Genomic DNA, 14,871 nt, shown 5'->3' with positions numbered 1-14,871 from the left:
AATAATTTGCAAACATAAAACAGATCTACAAATACACAAACAAGTTCCACAAATAAAAAAATATATACCTGTAAGTACATTACACACATTTACAAATAAAAAAAACCATACTTCCTAACATTTGCAACTTTCAAATGGACATTTGTGAATCCAGTTTTTATCTGTGAATCGTAAAGGCATTTACGCCTCGATTTGAAAGTTACAAATGTTAGTAAGATGTTCACAAATGCTTTTCATTTATTTGTAAATATGTGTTATGTACTAAAAGATTTAAAGATTTTTTGTGGAACTTGTATTTGCAAATAATTTTTGGGAGTTATCGAATCTTATTTTTGTATTTGTGGACTATGTTTTATATTTACAGATTACACATTTACACACACATTGTCAATGTGTTCACACAAACTTAATGAGACATATCTAACCCCATAATTGGGTCCAGATGTTTTTGGGGTGCCGGTTTGATTTCATCCTTTGCATCCTGAATGATCAGGTGACGGGAAGAGGACGTGCTCACATCCAACATCATCTAAATTGTGTTAAATATTTTAAAATTAGACTCAATTAGTGAATAAATATCCACGTCTCGATTTCATTTTGTCTCCTCATTTATAGCTGTGTCACACGGAAAGCATATTTCGGTGATTTGCAGAGTAATAGATCACAATAATTTCAAAATATTAACAAAAAGAAGAGAAATAATGAGCATTCAAATCATATCACTCCGCATGATGCAATCCCATCAATCGGTACAAGTTTGGAAGGTTGTTTATATCAACAGCAAGTATTAACTGTCAATACTTTTTCAACGTCTACATAAGTTCCCTTTAAACCAACTTTTAACCTAAACTTCTAGATGGACTCCATGAATGTGGAGAGACATAAAGAAAATAAAAAAAGGAAATTGCAGAAGAACAGCTTGAACTCTTGCGCTGTAAACCTGAATAAGTAAGCAGTACTCAAAACAATTGCAATCAGTTGACATTTGTTTTTTTCCCAAGTCTGAGATTGTTAGAGCTTAAATATTTAGAGTAATGTGAACTTGCATTTTTTTATTACAGTTAAATTAAAAGTACTAATTAAGCCAACTCAAATAGTATCAGTATCTACAACTCGAAAATATTTAATTAACATAACTGAATAATTAAAAAAAACTCAGCATTTCATGTTTACTAAACTCAGAATGTATTAGTTTCTTGTTCAATCGTTTTAATTAACCGTGACTCAACATCAACTTCATAAAACTCAAAATCTTTTACCTCAAAACTTCAAATATTTGTCACTGATTGCCTTAATCACATTGAGTATTACTAACTTAAAAAACACCAAGTCAAATTAAAAGTACTAAGTCAATCTTGTCATATTAATCCAAAAATAAGTTTACTAAACTCAAAAGATAGTATATGCTACTGGCACTCAGCAGTTTTAAGTAAGTAGAACTTAATACATTTTAAGTTTACAGTACTTTCGGGTTTACAGTGGAAAGTTTTGAAATTGGTGTGAGTGTGAGTTGTGTTTGTATGCCAATAGGAGAACAAAGAACCCCAAATTATGTCTGTGATTAGATATTTGTTGTCAGAACTGTTGTTCAGGCTCTCACAATCCCAGCACTGCCGCTGTTTAAAACGTTGAGCTAAAGAACGTTGCAGTAGTTTTAGTTTAAGTAAATAAAATGAGATGCAAATTTTTCCTTTTCAGACAACTGTCATTAAAAGGTAAATATGAAACAATTATTTTCAAAATCACAACCAAGACAAACATCAGTGACATCAGCTCTGAAGCATTTTGGTAAAAAAAAAAGTTTTTAATTCATATTTGGAAAAAGATTTTTCCTTCCATATTCACTTCAATACAGTCGATGTCCTCTTTTCAGTGACATCTAGTGGCCGCAGGGGGAACTTGAGTTTAAATCACTGGAACCACAACTTCCAAGGGTAAGCAAGGTGTGTTTTGTTGTTTGTTGCTTTAATATAAAGCAGCGTGTAATTTATGTATTCACTTTAAGGCATTTAACTGATATTTTAGAACGTCCTTTTAAGAAAAAGGACAGCATCAGAAGTGTAGTTCATATCTACACCGCTAGATGGGGCCATTGTATTTCCTTTCCACTGTTGGACTACCTCTGCACTGCCACTCTGAGAGGATGTTTGTCCGGTCTTATCACAAGACAATGATCTCGTAACATTGTTATTACCTCCTGCAAAATTACTCCAAAATTACATAAAATTCACCCGGACTTTGAGTTCAGTATGTAGGCTAATGAGTAACAGAATGCATTTTTGATATAATTCTTTTTTATTTAAAGCTACAGTGCATAGTCTCTGTCGCCACCATGAGGAATTCTAAGTAATGACAACATGTTGCATCCACATGACACAAGCCTTCCGTGATCGCGCATGCGCTCCCCCTCCTCCACGCAGTTGCTAGTAGCCAAGCAGAACACATGGGATTAAAAACACACGATGGACTCTTCAGAAGAGGTCATTATCTTCACTCGAGTTTCTGCGCGCCAAAGTCGCTGGACGACAACAATTTCTAAACACAGTCATACTTAGAAATACAGAGAGAGTTGTGGAGCTGATAGTCTTAATTAGCTTTGTAATGGACATTCATTAATATCAAAACGTTATGCACTAAAGCTTTAAAAACAGAAATATATGGGCTATCCTTTGGGACAAGATTTTTTGACTTGTCATAGTAGGAAAAGTACAGGTGTTACTAGTACTGCTAACGATAGCTCAGATCTGTCAGCCAGCATGCACAATACCAGGAGCCTGGAATCAAAGCATGGCTCATTAATTAGATTATACACACCTGTGCCTTTCCTACTGTGACATGTCAAAATGTGTGCCGTGAAAAAGGGTGACAATCTGGATCACATCAAGCTGTGATTCATTGAAAGGAGTATATTTGAAACCACCTGTACTAATCTAACATATTGTTAACCGTGATTAGGCTGGCAGATGGAAATGAATAAATGAATTGTTTATTTTCGTGTCTGGCTGCTTACATGGCCCATCCATTATAGGATTACTGAGACACTAACTAAACACGTTCCTACTGCTGACACAAAACAAAATAAGAACATAAAAAGGTCCAAATATAAAATTTACAATTCAACAAAAAAAACATAAATAGAAAAAGGGTACAGACATAAAGTTAACATTTCAACATAAAACCCTTTCAGACAGTGACTGAGCACCTTCAAACCCTCCTACCCCCTTAAATTGCTTCCGGTTGTAACCATACATCTCTAACTACTGCACTACAAAGAGAAATAGGCCTTATTCAACCCTACCATTACAGCTGCAACAACTACAACTTCTCTCCCCGTCACCCCCTAAAAAGAAGCAACTTCTCCACCTTCACCCCCTAAAACAAAAGCAACTTCTCCCTGTCACCGCTTAAAAAAAGAACAACTTCTTCACCTTCACTCCCTTAACCAAGAACAACTTCTCTACCATCACCCACTAAAAACAAGTTTGCACCCTAAAACAAAAGCCATTTCTCCTAGACTGGGTAAACCCAGCCCGATCTGCCGGCGATTTGATTTCGCCCTGCAGCTCAGGCTGGAAACCTTTACACTTATCTATCCTGCTTCCGTTACAATTTTGCGGGAACCAATCACAAACTGGCTTATCCACCTGGCGCGATATTAGCGTGTTTAACACGATGATAATAGAGAAGCGACCAAGCAGCTTTTTGTTTACATTCAACATGACGGCCACAGGAGCGCAGCAACCCGTTGATGCCGCTGTCGCTGCTATGTCACCCGGATCGTTGGTCTGATTGGTTGAAGGACTATCCAATTGCATACAGAGTAATTTGAACTATGCCCGTTGATCACGCCTCTTGTGTAGTAGAAAACACTAGACCCACAACCAGACTAATGTTCAATCTTAAAAGATTGAGCCAGACTACATTTCTTCCCCATCACCCCTAAAACAAGGACAACTTCTCCCTGTCACCCCCTAAAACAACAACTTCTCCCTGTCACCCTCTAAACCAACAACTTCTCCCTGTCACCCCCTAAAACAACAACTTCTCCCTGTCACCCCCTAAAACAACAACTTCTCCCCTGTCACCCCCTAAAACAAGAAAAAAATTCCCTGCCCATCACCCCCTAAAATGGGTACGACTTCTCCCCCGTCACCCCCTAAAACAAGAACAACTTCTCCCTGCCACCCAGATATATTTCATTTTTTTTTTCATTTCTTTTCTTTAAACTTTCCTCTTTTTCCATCTGCTTTTTACACACTCTTTTCTTAAATAAGATCTTTTGTGAAATGAAGTGCTGATGAACAGTATGTTATTAAAAGACTAAAACCCTCTAAACCTGCCTGTATGTTTTCCACTGTTCCCTTTTTTTGTTGGATTTGAGAACTATCATTTTGAGTTGGGATATACAACGTGACTGATTCATTTCTATAATTTTTCCCATTTGAGTTGTCCTCGTGTCAAATTTCACTCGTTTTTTTATATCAGAAATATGGGTTTCCTTCAACAAAATTGTTCCCAAATAACTTGGATGCATGGATGTATGTTGTATGGAACCACAACATTCTTCGCAGGCAAAATTAATGATTCCTTTCATTGACGTTTGGGTGTTTTATTCAATTTTATAGCATTTGAATGGTTTTAAAAGAGTATCCTGACTAAACTTTGACATAAACTGTGATCCACTCAACATCCTCTGATCTTAACTATTAGTCAAAATAATTCATATTTTCTGCTTTTTAAAAACAAAAAAATAAGTATAATGTACTTTTAGGTAGGTTTATTGACCAAGAATTTAAAAAAAACGCTGAAAAAAATGACAAACGTAGAAAAAAAAGCATTGAAAAAGTGACAAAAATGTCGGAAAAAGCACAAAAAAAAAGTATATTTTCAATTTTGACCCGATAGGAGAACCAGTTCATGGTCGACGGGAAGACAACACAAGGGTTACATCTTAGCCCAAGTTCTTCATTCACACAGACTTCAAGCAGAGAGAAGAGAAACAGCATAATAAAACATTTCTCTCGTTTCCAAGGTTTCATTCAGAGGCTTTGAGGGGAAGAGAAGCCGCTCCACTGACTTCGCTACAGTCGGATCAAGAATGTGAAAACAGCACATCTACTGTAGAAGAGACAGTTAGACTTTTCCTTGGCTTTAAGAGTGCATGCCAAAAATGTGAAACAAGTTAAAACTCATTTGATGTAAACTATTTCTTTCTCATGACTTTATAGCCTACCTTTAATTCTGTAGAGTATACATTTAAATTCAGCTTGTTTTCATCTATATAGCTCTTCTTCTATAGGTGTTATATACCTTGTATGTTTCTGTGCTTATGTTTTTATGTGGCCATGTTTCATACTTGTTTAATAGCCCTTCTAGTGATGGGCACTGGAAATTAGAAATCAAATGTCTATGTGATGGCAACGACTTTAATTTACTTATATACTTTAAGATATTGTAATGTATTTATATATTGTATGTAGCTTTTTTTTTATGTCACCTCTTTAATTTCTTTATTGTATTTCTTTCTTGAGAACGGCTCATCCAAACAACTTCACACTCAGCACTGCACTTCCTTGGGTCCTGTTTATATATCACCTTTCATACCAACACGGTCTCATACAGAGAGTGTAGCCCAAAATGCTTTACAACAAAATGAGAAACCACGAACAAACTAAATCATCATCAATTCATTCATCAAGCATGCACATTTCAGATACAAACAACAGAGGTAGCAAGCGACAGAGAGTGAGCTTTACCCGGCATGCTGTTTGGCGGTATATCTATTTACCAAAACAACGATGAACAAAAACTCAAGTCTCAAAGTGAAACTCCGACTTGTAATGGAAAAAACTATGAAAATATTGGCTCATTGCTTCACAATGAAGAAAGGACGATTTTGGGGTCAGCATTAAACCACATTCTTATTCCCAACTCGTCATACACTGACGCTTGGTCAGCCGTCCATGGCGTCACATTTTATTGCTCTATGTATCTCTTTGGCGTAATTTTTCAGTGCTCTGGATCAGGACCCCTTTGCTTCACTTTTTAACACGCTGGGTAAAACCACTCCGTTAGGGTTAGGAAAAGATCCTGGGTGGGGTTAAAAGATTTACGTTTAAGTGACACGCGGGACAAAAATGGGACACGAACCCCGGTATCCTGGGTAAAAAGGTTCTGTGTAGTTTGACCAGTGCTCTAGTCAAGTCCACCTTTCTCGAGTCCAAGACAAGTCCAAGACCAGGACTAGTCGAGACCAAGTCAAGACCGAGTCCAAATGAGAGACAGTTAAGACCGAAACAGAAAAAAAAGAATCCTCTTCAAGACCCCCTATTTACCTGTTCATAATGTATGTGATGTGAGAGACATTATATCTTCTATTTTAATATTTTGAAATTTATTGCTAAGAGGATAACCCCTTGAGATGAAGCGTCTCGTTTTCGAGGGGGGCCTCAAGACATAAGACAAAGACAATACCGCACGTGTACATTCACACTCGCTAGAGCTCTCCCTCATCCCATCTCGCCCACCCTACCTACCCCACCGACTCATTATTAAAAACAAATCCATGTATTATACATATTGCAGTATTAAGAAGCATGACAACATTTAGCCCATACACACACGTATGCATATACATTCATATATATATATATATATATATATATATATATATATATATATATATACATGCATACATACATACATACATACTTGTGTATTGGTGTAACTCTGGCAGACTTCCACATTGATGGAACCACACGGGTGGATAACGATAAGTTAAATAAATCCGATAAAGGAAATGCCAGTACATGAGACGCAAGCTTAATGAACTTCATCTCCAAGCCGTCAGGATCAGTACTATTGCTTGAGTTTAATTCAAAAATTGCTGAACGTCAGTAGGATTTATTATAGCAAATGAGAAGGAGCTGCTAAGCTCATCTGCCAGACTAGAGTAGGAGAAGTTAGAAAATTGTGAGCCACAAATAGAGGAAAAGTGTTGATTAAAAGCACTGGCAACTGCGGAAGGATCACTGATAATATCATTGTTAACTTTGATTTTGGTAGCAATGCTTTTAGTAGAATTATTGAGTAAAGAATTAAGACTTTTCCAAAACTTCTTAGGATTATTAAAGTTATTAGACAGGGAATTTTTATAATAATTCGATTTAGCATTTCTTGTTTTAGTTGTGCACGTTTCTTAATCGTTTATATACAGCCCCGTCCGCTGAGTCCTTTGACAGGCGGTACTTTTCCTATGCCTTATCTCTTTGTTTAAAAAGATGTATTAAATCAGCATCAATCCAAGGTAAATGTCGGCCCTTGACCCTGGGGCATGTTTGTCAATTACTTTAAGAACAGTGTAGAAAGAATTCCAAGCATCTTCAACAAAGGGGATGAGGTGAAGCCTATTCCAATTTATATCTAATAAATCTTGAATGAAAAACTCAATGTTAAGATGTTTACTCTGCCTTACCCCGATTACCTTGGGTGGTAGGCGAGGTAATCTAATTTTCCATACGCAGAAAACCATGGAATGATCACTAAAGTAACCGGGTAGAACACCAGATTCAGCGATTCTGTCAGAGTGGGTGACCAGAATCCAGTCTAATAGAGATTTGGATCTATGGTCAACACGAGTGGGTTCTCTGATTAGTTGAGTCAGGTTTAAGCTTTCGAAGAAATTTCTGTCATTTAGAGATGAACGATCTAACCAGTTAATGTTAAAGTCACCAAGAATAATCATTTCGTTTGTACTACTATAGATTTAATAGTAGTACCTATGCAGTGTATTGACTCTGTAGGGGAGCTTGGAGGTCTGTAGATGTTCCCTATGATCAACTGTTTATTTACGTGAAGACAAATTTGAATAAAAAGACATTCAAAGTGTACAGGGCTTTCCTTTGGGGTTACAAGCTCGGATAATACATTTGAGGAGACATAAGTGACTACCCCTCCTCCACGAGCACCCCTATCAGCTCTATACAAAACATAACCATCAAGTTTGATTTCCTCATCTGATATGTTATTATTCAACCAGGTCTCAGACAGTATGATAACACTAGGTTTATTATAGACAAGCCAGGCCCTTAAAATATCAATTTTATGTGGCAATCTCCTAATATTCAGGTAGATAACAAATAAGCCTTTACCCACATTAAGTATTCAGGTATATAGGAGATGCGCATGCACACAACCGTATCTTCTAACCGTATATAAACTGGCAACTATATTCTCAGAAAGGCGAAGCAGTGCTACTTCTGCTCTGGGCTTCTCAGGTGCTGCAAGCATATCACTCCGCTCAAGTAGCAGAAGTAGCAGTGCTTCGCCTTTCTGAGAATATAGTTCCCAGTTTATATACGGTTAGAAGATGGCTGTGTCGCATGTGACCTTGTTATTTGTACACGCTGTGACTATAAAAATCACAACATGTAAATAGGAACATGTTGGCGTTATTTTGTCACTTATTCGGAGCAGTAGGCTAGTTGGAACCGATTACCTTCAGGATCCGTGCTAGGCTAAGCTACCGGTGGAGCCGTCAGACAGAGTTACAACACGCAAGGAGATGAGAAGGGTATGTATCGACTAATCAAACTCTGGGGATTACAGTGAATAAGCTAAAGTCCCAATAAGTCGGCATGTTCCTTTAAGGAGGAAGTTACTTTAGAAAAAAAGCATATAGTGCTAGACTCGGTCGAGACCAACTAGAATATTTGGCAAGTCCAATGGCCGAGTCCGAGACAAGTCCGAGACAAGTCCAAGACTAGTCCGACAGAATAGCATCTCGAGTACTGCACTACCCCCCCCCCCCAACATGCCTCCTAATGTGGTTACTACTCCCTACCGCTGTCGGTTTTCCTACTACGTTATTTTACAGCGCCACGGTCGAGCTGCTGCTCTGTCTGGTCTGTCCTATACTGTACAGACTCTGAAGGGTGCCTTGGTAGAGATGCTGAAGGGCCATTGACCAAGCGTCAGTAGGCCTATTTGATGAGTTGAGCGCGAGAGTGGCTTGAATCAAAAAGTTTTTACCTGATATCTAGACTACATTAGTTCTCCAGTGGACCTGCTGCATGTTGGCGCCAGTCGTGCCTTTTCGGAGATTTGTGACGCAGCTGGAACGAGAAAAGACCCTCGATTGGCTCACATCCTGCTGTGGAGCGATGATGTAACAGCGGACACTTTGATCAGAGGACAGCAGCGGGGGGGGGGGGGGGGGGAGGCAGTTAATGCTCAGACGTTGCCTTGGCGATGTGACATACTGGGGGTGGGCTGATTTTCTCTTTACTACATGTAAACATGGTTGAGCTGGTTGCCAGGCAACACATACTTTCACAGGTGACATCCCAGGAGTCAGGAGAAAATCTCAGCGGTCTGTTGTCCTTTTTTTTTTGGTTTCTGTCCGGTGGAAAAATGTCATCCAGCGCCATCAGAAGGAATCACGCTGGGTGTCAAACCCTCGCATTGTTGCCAACGAAACTTGAAAATGTTGTCATCAATGTCTTGACCTTTATGAATAAATGGATGTGCTGTGTCAGCTATGAGGACAATACTTTAATACACCTCACACTTTAGAATATAATACTCCCACAGACATTTAAGCTACATGTCACGTACGTTGAGGCTGCAGCTCAGTAGAAAAGGTATTATTATATATAAATATTCAGTGCACGCCAACTGCTGTCAGGACAAAAACAACCGATTTAAAAGCAAAAACTGTGTTCCTACTTTGCATTACAAAAGGAAGCGGATACAGAAAATGAGCACCAATTGAAAAGACATTTTTTACTCTGCCTACAAACTGGTTAACCTTCAGCTGGAAATGTAAAAATGTAAACCCGGACCTGTCAGGGAGGGCGGTCTGGCCCTGCACACAGATGGAAATGTAAGTTGAGTTAGAGATGATGTAGTCTGGATCAAAGGAAGTACATTTCCAGGATAAGGAGCTTGACACACCACACTGCCCGCTCTCTGTGTGTTGCCGTTCTCAAACTCCCTTCGCTTCCGGAAACGACAACAAATTTCAAGCTAGCAAGCTGCAAGCTGAAAACGGCGAACGAACATTTTGGATCGTGCAACGAGGCAGTCCTGCTTGGTTCTTTCGGGGAATGATTGTAAAGATTTACAAAGAATATGTTCATGACATTAACTCTCTAACTGGGACGTTTTGGGGCCGATTGGTGGGATTGCTGTGGACCAAGTACACCTGGCGATACTCTGGTAGGAGCTAATGATGTTTAATCATGTATCCAGCTAATTTAAATAGCTCACGCTAAGCCATCAAAGTTCTTTTAATATTGTAAAAATGGAATTATATTAGAAACAAGCCTGATTGACATACATTTTTTAAAATCTGGCAATCATTATTAAAAGTAATAACATGCTTGAATATTGGAGTGATTATCTAATCACGGTTTTGTAAAAATCCAGGCATCATGTCAGTCTTTGGTACAAAAATATCTCAATTTAAAATCTATACAGAGACAATAAAACCATGACAAAATGAACAATGCGCATGAAGACGTCACTCTTTGTTTTTGTCTCTCCGATCTCCACAGATATTTTATTAGCGGAGGGCACATTTGTAGTTGTGGAAACATTAATGAATGGCCTCTCTTTATATAACCTTGCAGGCTGAATCATAATCGAGGTGTTTGTCTCCGTGGTGAAATGCACGTCTTCTAACTGAGATGCTCAGCTTTAGTTGTGCAATCCATTTCTCAGTTTTCTCAAGGCCAAATCATATTTGTCTGAAGGTGTGAGCATGTAATGTGTGATCCGCTGTGAATCATCAGCCTGCAGCCCCGGGTGTAATGGCCAACATGATTGACGGCTCCTTGCAGCATCTGTGATGAATTTTTTTTTATATGTCAGTCAAATCTGTTCCTCTTTTTAATAGTCTGAGGACACAACTCAATCTCAACAGGACTCTAGTCTGTCATTCCAAACATGAATGGGATTGAACTCAACAGGACACAAGAACAACATTGTGTTTGTTACAAAGATCAGCTACTGTGTGTGGGTGAGTTTGCAGCCCAGTATGCGTAAGATTTATGTTCATATTGGGCGCCCAATGCCAACATTCAGTGCCAGTGCAGGAAGTAGTGTTGCTCCTTTGCAGCGAAGCCAAAAGTAAGAGTGTGGAGGAAGGTTTGGGTGTTTGGATCCCAGGGGCGGAGCCAGAAGTTACAAGCCCAAACCTACAATGTAAACCCAGACTGAGTTGTAATTCAACTTTTTAGTGGTCACCACTTATTCTTTCATGTTTTATTAAAAACCATATTCATTACTAATCTCACATTATGTTTTTAATAATTAACTTAAAGGACAATTCTAGTACAAAATGAACCTAGGGGTTAATAACAGATGTGTACCCACTCGATCGTTCTCGGGGACATGTTTTCATGCTAATCGAATGTGTTTGTAGCTTGAATCAAGCTAGTGCGGACCGCTGATTAGCTTACAACGCTAGTATTCGGGGCACAGGGAAGGTAAAAACAAATCGCTATTTTGTACCACTAAAAAGGCTCAAAATATCACCAAACTTCAACGGTAGCATAATGAGGGCCCCTAAATGTTAACCAAAGCATTGAGAACTTTGTAAGTGTACAGACAGTTTATTGAACGAAGAGCATGCATGAAAACATGTCCCAGAGAACGATCGAGTGGGTACACATCTGTTATTAACCCCTAGGTTCATTTTGCGCCGGAATTGTCCTTTAAGTATGCAGTGCACAGATCATATTAAGCAGAGATAATGTTGCGTTCCAGGCAACCCGTAACTCGTTTTTCACAACCTTCTACCCGTAACTTACTACTCGTGAACTCGTACCAGATCCTTGTACACCCAGTTACAGTTTTTGACATCACACACATAAACAACAATGGCGACCCCTGTTGATGCTGTACAGATGCCGGTGATTAACGGTGAGAAATAGAAAGAAATACACATAAATAGGCAACGTAAAGTATTTCCACACATTGTAATCAAAACAATACACATACGATTGTGTACTACTACAGGTTATGTTTATTAAATGAAGCCCAAAATATGTTGCCGACTAGAAATCGCTAGTATTAGCTAGCGCTAGTTAACGTCAACGTTAGGTAGCTGCTAGCTAGAAGGGTTTGTGGTGACTTTGCCTGGAACGCTACCAAGTTGTGAGTCGTGACTTGAAGTCGTAACTTACGGGCTAAAAATTGTGTCTGGAACGCAGCATAACTAAGAATGTTTATATTCTGTGTGGGAGGGGCCAGGTCATTTGAACTGTACTGCGCTGAAGCAATGCAAAGGCTCATGGGAAAACATTTTATGAATGGTTTCTGCCCTAGTTAAAGTGTGTTTTAAAAATGTTCTGTTACTGTTTTGGTTGTGCATTTATGTTATCTGGGTTTTAGTTTTGTTTGGTTGATTTAGTGTTCATGTTTGTCTACATTTATTGTTGCACCATGCACGAGACCGAGGGAGGGGGGTGGGGGTCTGGGCAGTGAGGCAGAGCATTGTCACTAAGATCCATGCAGAGGACTTTGGAAATTATAATCTATGCATTGCTATCATCTATGTTTTACTGGAACTGAACATTGTTCTTAAAATGATACTGTTATAAAGAAAAAAACATATTTACAAGAATGTCTATAGTGTATATATTTTTAGCCAACTATCAATCCTGACCCTTGTCCCTTATCTTTTGTGATGATAATGGGCTGCGACATCATTATTGAGGCTGTCCACCCTGATGGAAGCCAGAGTTGGAAATGATTATAATAATTTAAAACCATTATTACCAATTTTGTTTTGTGGCAGCAGGGAACGAGACGGGCTGAGAGGATGTGACATTTAAACAAATTGCTGTAGTTGTCTCTTTCCGGCTCTCGGTCAGACATAGCTTGGAAGTTTAAAATTAATATAATTTGCGGATCTGTTTAAAGGGAGAATCAACACCGATTCACCCACTTTAGGGTAGAAAAGTGCTTTTCTTTGTGTAGAAAAGCTTCACCTCAGGCCACATAATTAATGATGTGAAGCAAGTGTGTAACCTTTCACAGCTGATGCGACAGCAAGTGCAGCGTGTGTGAAAATTTCCAACAAATCTACTGTACTGTACTTAAGTACAAATGGAACCCTCCTGTTTTTGACCCGTTTTGAAAGTTTCTACATCAGAAATTTGGGTTTCTTTCAAGCAAATTGGCCATAGATAACATGGATGGTTCCATACAATGTTCTTTACATGGCTCCTTGGATTTGACTAATGAATCCCTCTAGAACTCTAGACATGCTGAATCTCTGATACTCCTCTGATACCACCTAGAACTCCACAATGTTAGATGCAAAAACTGAAGAACCCGATATAACATGGTAGAAATGTAGAACCATAAATAGCAAATTACCCATGCGCCTACAAACAGATTAAAAAGGTCTGAGCTCTTCATTTCTATCACTTTCAAGTGTTTCTGGGGAGTCTGTCTCCTCAGCTGCAGAGTGGCAAGCTGAGATGAAAGGAAATAAGTGACTCGTCCTGAGCTCATAAAGAGGCAGAAGAACATGAAAACCTTTGCCAGGGATGAGTGGAAGCAATGATGGCTTTTGCCAAAGATTCCATTTTCTCGTCATTCAATGCTCCGGACACCAATTAGGCAGCAGCATTATAGAGAACAGTTGGGGATAGATGATAAAAAAAAAAAAAAAAAAAAAAAGAATAAGCACAACAGAACTGCAATCAAAAGGGAAAGTGAGGATGCAAAGAAGGGAGGGCGTAAAAAAAAAGAGAGGGAGGGTAAGAGTGATTCACAGGCTAGTCTATATCGACGACGTTGCACTTCCAGGATTGCTCCGGTGCCACCGGAAATTCCGCTGGATGTCCCTCATTTCGGCCGATGTCCATTACCTTCCTCTTTCTTTTTGTTGGCATTTTAAACTACGGATTTATGAGGACTATGGTTAACTGCTCCTCAGCTCTCTGCAGGCTAAATCCAGACAGCTAGCTAGACTATCTGTCCAATCTGAGTTTTCTGTTGCACGACTAAAACAACTTTTAAACGTACACGTTCCACCAAAACTATTTCCTCCCCAAGGCTATTTTGCAGCGGCACCGTGGCTTCGTCCAGCATATGTGCCGCCCAAGATGATTGTGATTGGTTTAAAGAAATGCCAATAAACCAGAGCACGTTTTTCTCCCATCCCAGAATGCTGTGTGGACTAGCCAGACCGTCCTCCGCAGCGCTGTGGAGGAAGGTCTGGCAATTCAAAACTACTCCCAGGCTCACTGCAGGAGTCAAAGAAAAACTGAAATTCACAATTTACAATAATAAAGGCTTTCTTGATTGGCACATGCAGAAGAATCAATTTATAGCTGAGAGAAGCAGAGAAAAAATAAATCTGATGAATGATGTACAGTATGTGAAATCGTCATAGGAATAGAAGGCTGGACATGATCTCTTCCATCCTGTTTGATTCTAAGTAAGGTGGACCTGAACAGACCCAAGAAGAGAGAATATTAACACTAGCAGTTTTCTTCTTCCATGCCTATGCTACTGCAACAGATAAGAGATAGATAACAGATGTGTACCGACTCTGTCGCTCTCTGGGACATGTTTTCATGCTAATCGAATGTGTTTGTAGCTTGAAAGACGCTAGCGCGGACCGCTGGAAGAGAACTTTGTAAGTGTACAGACAGTTTATTGAAAAGATACATTATAAAGACACTCGCGTTCATGTTTACATGCCGCCGCCGCCATCTTGGAAACCAGTCATGACTTACAGCTGGCGATGCAAACTAAAATCAAAAGTAATTTGCTCAATATATCTGAAATAATCGCACTCTGCATAACTTGTCTAGTGTACTTACTCAGTGGATAACTGTCCATCTGGTCCCT

This window comes from Sander vitreus, chromosome 13, assembly GCF_031162955.1.
Source record: "Sander vitreus isolate 19-12246 chromosome 13, sanVit1, whole genome shotgun sequence".
NCBI lineage: Eukaryota > Metazoa > Chordata > Actinopteri > Perciformes > Percidae > Sander > Sander vitreus.
This window is presented reverse-complemented; position numbering follows the sequence as displayed.